This window comes from Anomaloglossus baeobatrachus, chromosome 2 (assembly GCF_048569485.1).
Source record: "Anomaloglossus baeobatrachus isolate aAnoBae1 chromosome 2, aAnoBae1.hap1, whole genome shotgun sequence".
Classification (NCBI taxonomy): Eukaryota; Metazoa; Chordata; class Amphibia; order Anura; family Aromobatidae; genus Anomaloglossus; species Anomaloglossus baeobatrachus.
Window position 1 is genome coordinate 133,268,218 of NC_134354.1, and position 12,029 is coordinate 133,280,246.

A 12,029-nucleotide genomic window follows, 5' to 3' on the forward strand; every position below is an offset into this window, starting at 1 on the left:
GCAGGATGAGTGGTGTAGACCTCAGTGTGCGCCTCAACACAAATCCTACAACAGTCCCTGCATTAGTAAACTTTGTGGCACAGGACTGCCGCCACTAGTCATGAATTTCCAAAATACTGGCATAAAAGCTTTTAGGATTCGAGCACAATGGATCCTGTGTGCTGTCGAAGAAAAAAACTCAGATGTGTGAATGCAGCCTCATATGCAATATTTAGCCAAAGTGATCAACAAACACACAGTATAGCGTAAAGTGTCAATCATGGTGACACTAAGCTGCACGGCCAATCAGTACACAAATTGATAAAGTGTTAAGAGCAAACAGAATATATATAGTTTCTTAATGTCATATGTTTGTTCTAAGAGGAGAAGTAATAGAGTGACAGAGACAACTCGCGACCCTGAGGAGAAGACAGAAGCGCATTATCACGGCTTCTGTCCTTTTGCATAGTGGTATTGATCAGCAATTCTGATGCCACTATTAGAGGACCAAGGAAAGAAAAAGGAGCTTTTCTTAGATAGGTAGTCCAGTGTCAAATTTAATTAGTCCCCAGGTACACAGACATTTAATACTAGAAGTCCCAGAAATTTCGAGCTCCCCCCTGAAGTCCCGATAGAGGGTCAAATGACCCTTAAGGTACCGTCACACATAACAAGATCGCTAGCGAGATCGCTGCTAAGTCACCGTTTGGTGACGTAGTAGCGATCCCGTTAGCGATCTCGTTATGTGTGACACCTACCAGCGATCAGGCCCCTGCTGTGAGATCTCTAGTCGTTGCAGAATGGTCCAGGCCATTTTCTTCAAAGGCGATTTCCTGCTGGGCAGGACACATCGCTGTGTTTGACACTGTGTGACAGGGTCACAGTGACTGCTGAGATCGTTATACAGGTCGCTACTGCGACCTGTATTGTTCCTGCATCGCTGGTAAGATCTGACTGTGTGACATCTCACCAGCGACCTCCCAGCGACTTACCTGCGATCTCTATCAGGTCGCATCGTTTTCGGGATCGCTGGTAAGTCGTTGTGTGTGACTAGGCCTTTAGTCCAAACTGAATTGAACTAACTAGAAACTAAATGGCTAAACTCAATGGAAAACAACAACCTCCTGTGGTGCGACAGTAATGGCCTTAATTACAGAACGAAAGTCGGTGATTATAGGATGTTAGCTAAAATCCTTCAGGTCATTCGACCCATCTCTGGGTTCCAAAGGTAGAAATGTTAAATGACCCCTCTCTGGGACTTCTAGTGCTAAAATAACAAATGATGCATAGGCAGAAAGGTGTCGCTGGCCCCAGGGATAAGTAGGAAAAGCGAAGTTTGTTATTTTACAAGTCTACCTATGGGCTAATAAAATGATAAAATGTGTAACAGGACTATTGGGCATGGTCTTTAGAGGGTTAAATTAAGATTATAGGTCCTATCATTGCAGGATGGGATAATAATATATATTCCTCATGACCCTGACATCTTCCAGTTGTATTTAAGGCAGGGTACAAATGATGCTCTGGATGTTCAGAAGGTAAAATATATCAAAACTTATATATTTTTTTTAAATGAAAAAGGGCAGAAATTATTGATTAAGTATTACTGAACTTGTAAGCAACATAATTAGGAAGCGTGAATATTACAAGACAGTGACTATTATATTTACTAACTGTTTGACCTTTGTAAACCAAAGGTGACCCATCAATTCAATATTAATGAACAGATTGCAGTTTACTAGACCTGTAATAACTATTATTAGAGTTGAGGTCATCATACGTACCAAAAGTCACAGATTTCTTTTCTTTTGGTGCAGTTTTAATGTCCACTGAGGGTGGTGTAATGATAACGCAGTGTTTGTGATAGACTCAAACCCAAACCTCAGGGGTGTTTTTTTTTTATTTTCTAAGCTCCCCAAAGGCCCCTATACACATTAGACAGCTGATGGATAGATTTTCCCTCACTTGACCGACCGCTCCTGTTTTCTTTTTAAAAATGTAACAGGAAAAAAGTTCCAGCGAAGGATCACGTTGAAATCTAAGAAAAAAAATCACCTTTTAATATAAATCTAATTAAAAAACAAAAGTTCTGAAGTAATCCTGGCAATACGTTAAATACAGTCCATGGTGGAAAAATCAGATAACTCGTTTCGGCTTAAAGAGCCTTCATCACAGTCTGTTAGATCGTGATGAAGGCTCCTTAAGCCGAAACACATTATCTGATTTTTTCCACCATGGACTGCTTTTAACGTATTACCAGGATTACTTCAGTACTTTTGTTTTTTAATTATATTTATAATAAAAGGTGAATTTTTATCTTATATTTCAATGTGATTCTTCGCTGAAATTTTTTTCATGTTACATTTTCACTGCTGTGCGGTGGCTCCTGCCTCTTGTAAGTGTGGATCACTAAAGACTGATTTTCATCCAAATGACTGAACTGGTGAGCTGAATATATTTTTCTGTTTATTTCTGTGTTCTCTATGAATCTGAAAATAAGAAGCGCTGATAGTGTAACACCAAAGGAGATCAGTGAGGTATACCTGGAGAATTATACACTCACCTGGATCAGTTGTGACAGTCACAACCACTAGTGCGCATGAGATAATGGAGTCTGCTGCAGCCCCACGTGGATGAGCATATAAGATAGGATAGGGAAGGGGTTAATGCCGCGCATCAGCCAAATGAAGACGTATAGTGTTGATGAAGTTTTTCTTTGATTCCATAGGTCTACGCGTTTCAAGGTAAAACCTCTTCCTCAGGACCAATGTATCAACAACAAGACAAGATCTTGTTGTTGATACATTGGTCCTGAGGAAGAGGTTTTACCTTGAAACGCGTAGACCTATGGAATAAAAGAAAAACTTCATCAACACTATACGTCTTCATTTGGCTGATGCGCGGCATTAACCCCTTCCCTATCCTATCTTATGTGTTCTCTATGAGGAAGTCTCCTCCAGCGAATAAAATTGGAATTGAAATGCGCTCATCATTCTATTTCCCCATACGTTGTCTGTCACGCGAGAGGTCCCCTATATACATTAGATTGTCGGCCGATCCTACCGTCTATATAATGTATATGGGGGCCTTTACAGTATATATACTATTTACATCATTTATACAGTAAAAGGTTAGTGTTGGTTGGTAATAGTACTTTTCCTAGTAATGACAGGTAGTGGAGGATAATGACCTTTTTCTTGGTCGTCTAGGGAAAAGGAAAGGTTAAAGGGAATCTGTCACCAGGATTTTTTCCAACTAATCTGAAGGCAGCATACTTTAGTGGCAGAGACCCTGATTCCAGCAGTATATCATTTTCTTGGCGGTTTTGCAGGAGATTATCACTAGAGGACTAATAAACCTGCTGTCACGTAGGCAAACATATTCATGAGCCCTTCCACCATGACTGGCAGAGTTCTTACTATGCACAATTTACACAGAATCACTGTGTGAGGAGCAGGTTTCGCAGAGCTCAGCATTCAGAAAAGTACCAGATCTGCATCTCTGGATACCGTCATCAGATAAGTTACCGTTTGTTGGTCCATCGTTGCGCTGCTATGGGGGTTATTGATAGTTTGCATATATGGTGTTTTTAGTCAGTGTAGGGTATAACGGGGTGATTTGGGGGTTCCCGTCGGTGAATAGGGGGCGCCACAACCCTAGGGCGTCATACCCTCCATTGCTAGGTAGGGAGAGACAAATTAGGGCCAGTCTGTATCTATCTCCATCTCCCACCTAGCTATTGTTACTCTACACTCTGCACCCTACCTTTTTTCTGCATTTTTGTGTGTTGTTGGTCACTTGACCTTTTAATGCGATTATTAAAAGTTAATTTTTAACGGGGTTTATTTTTGTTCCTTGGTTTTCTAACTACTAGATCTACAGCAGAGAAAACCGTGATTTTATCAAAATGACATCACACAGCCCAGTAAGTGACACATTGCTGGAATCAGGTACTCTGCCCCTACATCATGCTGCTCTCAGATGGCTTAGCAGAAAATCTGGTGACAGATTCCCTTTAATTGCTTCTTTGATCAATTACATGACGTTGATAATATAGATAAGTGTTTAGTATCCAGTGTCCTGCAGCGGTTTACTGGTCTCCCCAGCACCAGCTATGTCTGCTGAGTTCTACTTCTCTACCAGTAAAGTGAACATGACAAACACAGATTGATACAGAAAACCATGCTGCCATCATGATACAACCTAACAAGTCTCTCTAGGTCTAGGATCACGATTTTTTTGACCTCGCGGCACTCATCATTATCAGTCAGTAGCCACATTATGGATCAGGGCCTTGGCCAACATCGTCCCTTGCCCTGGTAATTATTCACAAACTGCAAAGTCGTTCTTCAGCAATAGGAAACGTACCGCACTGTGAAGGAAGTGTCATTCAGATGCATTTCTGAGGTGCATAAGGCCGTATAGACATAATACATATATAATATAGAATTCAGTAGACCTGCATAGGTCCTAGGAGTTTTGGGATATGGACCCTAAAATGCAGCCCCATTATAACCACAGACTCACTATAGGAACAGAAGCAATGATTACGGATATCAAGATCTGCCCATCGTGTCTAGTCATATAGGTTATAAGCAATTGTTGTGCATGTAAAGCCACCTAAAGCAGTGATGTGTCTATTGATGCCTTTGTAATCGAGCTTCTCCATCCTAAAGAGAAAAAAATGGTGGTGCAATGCAATATGACTATGTAGTGATGTAAATAGGTTTCTAAACCTATATATCTGCATGTACAGTAAACCTGTGATGAGTATACCTTGGTATTTGCTTTCCTGAATAATGAAGTTCATCAGGTAACCAAGACTCTGCCTTTATTGCCGGAGCTCGGAAACTGGAAATCAGGTTAAAACCCTTTCCTTGTGGCCTTTTTTTCCAGATTGTAATTTTTATCTGAAGTTTTTTTTTATATATATATATATATGTACTGTAAACATTTAATGTCCATTATCTCAATACTGTGTCCCTTTTATGTCCTGACATTTCCAATAAAGGCTATTATGGAACAAAATAGAGAACATCTGTTTACTTCATATGCAAATGTTTTCTGTTCAGGTCTGTAGTCATGCTAATTATGGCCTAAAACACACTTCCGCAAAAAAAACGTCCGTATGACATGGTCCGTTTTTCGGGTCCGTGTTCCGTATTTTTGGGGCGTTTCTCCGGTACGTATGGCATCCGTATGATGGCGTATGCGAGCCGTGTGTGCATGTGGAATGTCCGTATTGACATAAAATACGTACGTGTGCTGTCCGTGTGCCGTCCGTTTTTTAAGATCCGTATTCTTACCCAATTAACGATTTTAATCATTCATCATGAGATCCTGGTGTTGTTTGCTTTCAATTGACCTGATAGATTGGTAACAAGTGTTTCAGATTTTGTGATGAAAAACGGACACGGATGATACGTGCTGAACACGGACATACCATTGAATAACATGGGTCTCCGTGTGTATGTGTCTCCGGTACGTGCAAATACGTACCGCACACGTACAAAAAAACTGGATGTGTGTTGCGGGTCTATAAGACAGCTCATATGTTTTTACACTAATATATTAAGTTTATGTAAAACCTCAGTATTTATAGTGTTGATTCTTATTTTTCAAGACTTCTACAATTCTCCTTGACTTGCTGGATTTCAGCTTTTGGGCCAAATCCTGACTGATGGTAACACATTCTTACCTAATCAGTGCTTGCAGCTCATCACAGGTTAGGTTTTTCTTTGTCCGCCTCCTTTTAGATGTTATGGATACGATTATAAGAACATAGCCAAAATAACAGTACTTAAAATAGCACTTGCACTATGTACCGCACAAATGTCTGCACTCTAAAATCATAAGACTCAATCATAAGATATTGTGTGATTCATGCTGATTCAGCTCATTAGAGAATCATGAAATATATATACAGTGTGTCCACCCATATTCTATCCACCGCCATTAACTTGAGAACGGCGGCAGCTATAGGAATAGAAGTGGTGTCTAGGTATAGTAAAGTAGCCATGTGCTACGCAATGAAACCACCTATAGCGCCACCTGGTGGAAAACAACGGAGTTAGCATTTTTATCTCGAAGACGGAACGAGACAGAGGAAAAAAGTGAATTACAAAGTTGTAGGGCATCATCAATTCAATACGAATCGACACCTTGCATACAGAAATGCTATGATTAGAACGTGTAAAACTCACAAGGCTGCGGACGTGAAGTGATACCTCCTGGAGACCTTCCTACAAGTCATTGGGTTTGGTGGCTGCATGGACTGGTCTCCACGCTCACTTGACCTGACCCCATTGGACTTCTTTCTGTGAGATTACATCAAACAGCAGGTGTATGCGACCCCTCCACCAACATTGAAGACCTACGACGACGTATCACAGATGCTTGTGCAAATGTGTCAACTACCATATTGCACAACGTGCAGCAAGATACAGTATGCTGTCCAGAGTCCAGATGTGCATTGCAGCTGACGGTGGCCACTTTGAGCATCAAAGTTATATGAGCGCCATATACGTGACCAGCATTCAATGTTTTGGGGGGTGGGGTGGGGTCATGGTTTTCATATCAAAGCATTTCTGTATGCAAGGTGTCGATTCGTATTGAATTGATGATGCCCTACAATTTTTAAATTCACTTTTTTTCTCTATCTTGTTCCGTTTTCAAGATAGAAATCCCAACTCCGCTGTTTTTCACCAGGTGGCGCTATAGGTGGTTTCATTGCATAGTGCATGGATACATTACTACACCCAGACACCACATCGATGCCTATAACTGCCGCCATTCTCAAGTTAATGGCGGTGGACAGGATATGGGTGGAGTGTGTGTGTGTGTGTGTGTGTGTGTGCGTGTGTGTGCGTGCGTGTGTGCGTGTGTGCGCGCGTGCGCTTTCCTGCAGCTTGACCAATAGTAAAAGAATATGCACCCTTGGATTGCATCCAAGAGACTCGCTACAAGTATTTGAAGTTCCTTAATAAAAATCAGTCTTTTCCTGCTTTGATCAAAGCCTTTGGTCTCTGTGGATATTTTGCACATATTTAACTTGGACTACAGACAACTGAGACGGTTTATGCACATTTGAAGTGCATTCCACAAATCAGAGAATTGACCATGGATTCTCTATGGCATTGAGATCTGGGGCGTTTCTTGGCCATGCACCCAAATGTAAATGTTTTGTTCACAAGCTACTTAGCTATCACTTTTGCTTTGTGACATGGTCTCCATCATCCTGGAAAAAGCAATTGTTCATCACCAAATTGCTCTTGGAGGAGGATTAGGCTATGTGCGCACGTTGCGTATTTACATACAGTTATGCTGCGATCTGCACCGCAGCGTAACTGCATGCGTCCTGCGTCCCCAGCATAATCTATGAAGATTATGCAGGAGACGTGCGCACGTGGCGTCTTAGAGCGCAGCGCTTCGGCTGCTGCCCGAAGCGCGCGTTCTAAGAAGTGACATGTCACTTCTTTCCTGCGCTCTGCCTGCAGTCCCTGCCCTGTCTATGGGAGGGGCTGCAGTCAGAGCGCATGAATCAGCTTTTTTTTTTTTTTTTTTCCCACTACAGACTTTTCTGCAGCGATTTGAAGCGCACGTGTGCTGTTCAAATCGCTGCAGAAATTTCTGCAGGGCCAGTACGCAACGTGCGCACATAGCCTAAGATTCCATTCTTTATTCATGGTAGTTTTCTTAAGCAAAATTGTGAGTGAGCCTCCATGGACGAAACCCCTCACACATGAATGGTCTAAGGATGCTTAACTATTGGACTCATGATGGTGCTCACCTTATTTTTTTTTTTTCAGGACAATTATTCTTACAGGTATCCAAGAATATAACTTTACTTCAGTCCTCTGCAGTCCAATCCCGGTACTTTCTGCAAAATTTCAGTCTGTACTCTTTGGAGAAAAATGTCTTCTTTGCTGCCCTTCTTGACACCAAGCCACATCCAAAAACCTTCATGTCACGGTGTGGGCAGATGCACTGACACCTGCCTCTTCACTGATATTGATCCTATCCCATAGCTAAATCCTCTTTAGAAGACCGTCCTAACCCTTGCTAAACTTTTCTGTGTGCCCTGAAACCTTCTTCACAGCAATTGAAGCAATGTTTGAAGTTCTTGAATTGTTAATTGAGGGGCAAAGCAATGATTAATACATGTATTTACTTGGATAAATTAATTCACGTGCTTACCATACCCCTAATATCCTCCGTTAGGCCTCTTTCACGTGTCAGTAATTTTGCACCAGTATCTGTGTGCCAAAGCCAGGAGTGTAACTCACAGGCCTAAACCACACGGCGAGAAAACCGGTGCGAGTGGAGTGCGATAAAACATCGCATTCCACTCGGACCAATATTAGCCTGTGTGTCAGCGCACATGAGCGATTATTTTCTCAGCCCTAATCGGACCGAGAAAACAATCGCAGCATGCTGCAGGTGTAATGCGAGACTTTCTCTCTCACCCATTCAAGTGTATGGGGAGAGAGAAAAATCGCACTGCACTCGCGGTACACCGGTGTACCGCTCGTGCAGAGCGAGAATCGCAATAGCCGGCTATGGAGGAGAGAGGGACATAAATCCCTCCCTCCCCTCCTGAGTGCCGGCCCGCCCCCCGCAGCTGAGGTCCGCTCGCACAGTCGAACCTCAGTCGCAGGGACACTCGCATGATACTCGGCTCCTGCTGTGCTGCCAGCATGAGCCTAGTGTCATGCAAGGATCGCACTAGTGGCCCCGGCCACAGATGAACACTATCATTGAAAGATTGACACCTGGTTTCCATTTTGGGGACAATCCTGGTTTTGGCATTCAAATACTGATCAAAAATGCTGATGTAAAAATGAGGCCTCAAAGATGGTTGTTCCTTTCAGACAACCTTCTCAGTACAGCTGTGGCACAGCAAATTTTTTTTTTTCGCAGAGATTGCACACTTATGACCTGCAATCTTAACTTTACTCTTGGTGCAGGAACCTTGTTCCCCTAAAAGCTGGTATAAGTATAAATATCCTGGTTCAAAAGGAAAGACCTATCCATGCCAGATATACTTACTGGGAGTGGGATAATGCTGGAATCTACACATGCAGAGTAGGAAGAAGCTACACCCTCCATAATTAGAACAGGTCCTACCTTGAATGTCTTCTGTTCAAGCCACTAATAATAATAATATTAATTATTATTAAACAATATTTATATAAAAGTCAGAGAACTCTTTGGATGAGTCTCCTCCCCATGGTCAAGTAGGTGTCCTTGAGGCACAAGGTAAGGGTTCTCTCCTGGATACTGCAGCCACCCACCATGACAGTACACCCCAGGTGCTGAAATACGGCATGCTTTCCGCCATGGAACACAACCAGAAATGATATCTTGCATCAATCAATGGTGCGTCTGACGTCACTTCCAGTCCTTCGCATGCTGCAGAGGAGAAAGGCCGGGGAGCTCCAGGAGGTCTCTGGCCTGGCAGCCATTCCACCTTACCACCAGGGGTAGGAGGAATGGCATTAGTCCAGAGGGGACAGGAACGGTGTGAGGGGGGTAAGGAGAAAAAAAAAAATTGCCGTTAGCCGCCCGGCTAGCAAGGTACTAGAAGGGGGCGTCTGTCACCAGCTACAATGCCCCATAGGATGACTACCTCATGCCCACCCCATAGGGACAAGAAATACTGGAGATGGAGGGGCTATTTGACATTTTTGTGTTTCATGAGGCAACCTTCTCCTGTGGTGCTGTGATGGAGAGTGACTAGAGAAAAATTACATTCCCAAGATAAACTATTTACCAAGATCAATTCAAATGAAGAAAAAGAAAAAAAACCCAAATCTACGGGAGCAAACTCAACTTATATCAGTCTTACGGACACCGAAATTTGTCAGAAATCTACATGTGCTCTATAATTGACTGCAACACAGTACACGAGGGGCTGCTGATAAGTCTTTGGATTTGTGATTTTTTTTTGTTTCTATGGTAACGAATGTTACATCACATGAAAGCTTTATGTGTCTAATAGGTTTTCAAAATGTTGTGTTTGTTGCTTATGGCAACGGTGTTCTACACATGCAGGAAAACAAAATGGTGTAATCTAGTGCGATATTCACAGCAACTGAGAGCAGCGAAGTGCTAAACTTCTTGTTTCTGCAAGGAAAGTCCACAAAGGATATTCATGGTGATATGTCGCAGACATTGGGAGATCAATGCCCTTCATATTTCACAGTTAAGAACTGGGTCGGCAAATTTAAAACGGACCACTTCAGCACCAATGATGAGGAATATCCTGGACGACGGAGAGTGGTTGTTCCAGGGATCATCAATGCTGTGCACAACCTCATACTGGAGAATCAACGAATTTCAGCTAACGCAATAGCAGACATCATGGGGATTTCCCGTGAACGTGTTTGTGTCATTATCCATGAACATTTGGATATGAGAAAGGTATCTGTAAAGGGGGTCCCCAAATGTTTGACAACAGATCAGAGAAGCATGCGAGTGAAAACCTCCTGGTCCATTTGTCAGAGTTTCCGGACTAGTAAGAATTTGCTGATCGACTGGTCACTATGGATGAGACCTGGATTTATGTGACCCTGAAAACAAGGAGCAGTCAAAAAAAACGAAGGCATTGCCGAAACGCGCGTAGGGCATCCTTGGATGTGACTGATCATAATCTGGTGCAGGTAATTGTACTTACAATATCATATAACCTTATTCCTTTGGGAACCCAGGATGGCGGGCCATTACTGACACCTGGTGGATGGATTTAGTACATACAATCCCGATGGAGATATACAAGTTGTTATCCATGGTAGCTTTGGATCTATACATCAGTATATGTATTCTGCTGGGTGATTGCACTATATATCCTATACTATATAACAAATGGTCGGATTTCTTTCCTTCCCAGTAATAAGCATATTGTATGCAATCCCTATGCAGCTATATAGGCTGTAATCCATTGTAGCTTATGACCATATCTACATATAAATTCTGCCAGGTGATTGCATTATAATTCTGTTAGTATATTATACATTATATGGTCGGATCCTTCTGTTCTATCAACAAGCTTATTATTTTCCCTGACATTATAAGGATCTTTTACATATGTACTGATTAGGTACGGTATAGATATGTATACAGTTTTACAAAGACCTGATGATGTGTAATAAGGTTATAATTACTACCTGCCAATGACGAAAAATTGTCTATATGGTTGTTATATATATGGTCATCCACAGTCCTTTTTGTTATTGTTTTTAATCGAACACTGTGGTGTCTATCTCCTGTCTCTTATCAATTAATAAATATGTGTTTGCAAGAAATAGGACTTTTGGTAGTTTTCTCTTTTTTCGCACAAAAAAAGTGGAGGCACAGTGGTTCTCCTTGCCCAAAGAAGTTCAGGGTGCAAAAACCAGCCACTAAGCTCATGGCGTCTGTGTTCTGGGATAAGGAGGGCGTGCTGCTAGTGGACTACCTTCAAAAGGGTTCCACCATCAATGCAAGGTATTACATTGAACTTTTGGACCAAATGACGGCAGCTCTGAAGGCAAAAAGGTGCGGCAAGCTGTCCAAAGGAATCTCGTTCCTGCAAGACAATGCCTCCGCAAATACTACACAAGCGACTACAGCAAAACTGGCAGAGCTAGGCTTCCAGCTGGTTGACCACTCACCTTATTTACTAGATCTAGCTCTCTCCGACTATCATCTGTTTCCAAACCTGAAGAAACACCCCAAGGGTACCAACATGTCATACCATTTCTTACAGAACTTGGAATACTGATGTAAGAAGTGTGTTGACATGAGCGGCTAGTATGTACCGTAATAAATGTAAAGTTTCAGCAGCCCCTCATATAATGGATTTTATATTTGTATTTGGGTATATCCTATAGTCTGGAAGTCTGGAACAGTCAAGTAGGCCAAGTACATAACTATAGGAATTTTTTTTTTTTTTTTTTACATACTGTTAAAGACAAAAGCAGAATTGACTATAAACCGGACTCATTTCCAAACCGAGTGTAAGAGAAATGATGAGAGTTCAGACTTCTCAGTTATCTGAGACATTTTAGAGT